The sequence below is a fragment of the Fukomys damarensis genome, unplaced genomic scaffold (genome assembly GCF_012274545.1).
Source record: "Fukomys damarensis isolate Sample0158 unplaced genomic scaffold, DMR_v1.0_HiC HiC_scaffold_39, whole genome shotgun sequence".
Taxonomy (NCBI): Eukaryota; Metazoa; Chordata; class Mammalia; order Rodentia; family Bathyergidae; genus Fukomys; species Fukomys damarensis.
The window spans coordinates 128,085,303-128,086,217 of NW_022900951.1; positions in this window are offsets into that span (position 1 = coordinate 128,085,303).

Here is a 915-nt window from a genome sequence, read left to right on the forward strand (position 1 = left end):
GACCCCCAGGCGGCCCGGATTTCCAGGAAACCCCAGGACGTCGGAATCGGCAGCTGGGTGGAGCTTGAAGGATATGGGAGGCTGGCACCCTGTAGGCTCCCCTGGCAAATCGATGCGGGCCCAGCGGGGCCAGCGCACCCTCCCTGGTCAGGCGCTGTGACGATGCCTTGAGATCTTGACTGTTCTCAAAAGCAAATCGGTAGCATTCATGGTAGGTCAGTTCTGCTGTTGGTGCCACACAGTTTTCAGGGGGCAGTGAAAACAAACCCAGCAGACATTGCTTAGGAATCTTAGAAAGGATTGCTTAGCATCCTATTGCCAGAGAAATTTAAGCACAGCCGGGCGTGGTGGCGGACTCCTGTAATTCCAACATTCGGGAGGCTGAGGCAGGAAGATCGCAGCTAGTTTGAGGCCAGCCTGAGCTACATAGTGAGTTGAAGGCCAGCCTGCCCTGCAAAGTGAGACCCTGACTCAAAAAACAAAAACAAGAAAAAAAAAGAAAGAAAAAGAAACAAACGCAGAAGTCATAATGCTGGAAGGCTTTTTGAACAAAACAAATTCTTACTGGACTTGGGACTCCTGGACCCCTTACCCCAAGAGAGTAGCCTCACACTATTGGATTCCTCGTTGGAGTCTTACTCGGAGCTCTCTGAGCCAATCTCATAGCCCAGGGGAGAGAAACCAAGAATAAAAGTTTAGGGCCTGCATAGCCCAGTTTTCTCTAAGCAGCTAACTTCACATGATTGACTTCCTTCGCCAAGATCACTAGGAGAAAGGGAGGGAGGGAGTCTGTGATACTGACGTATGCTTGGACTTTACAGAGGTCAGAGATACACCGGGTGTATAGAACTGGGTTACATTACAGAAGTGGCATATTAGGTAGATAATGAAGGACTCTTCACTAACTGAAGCTAG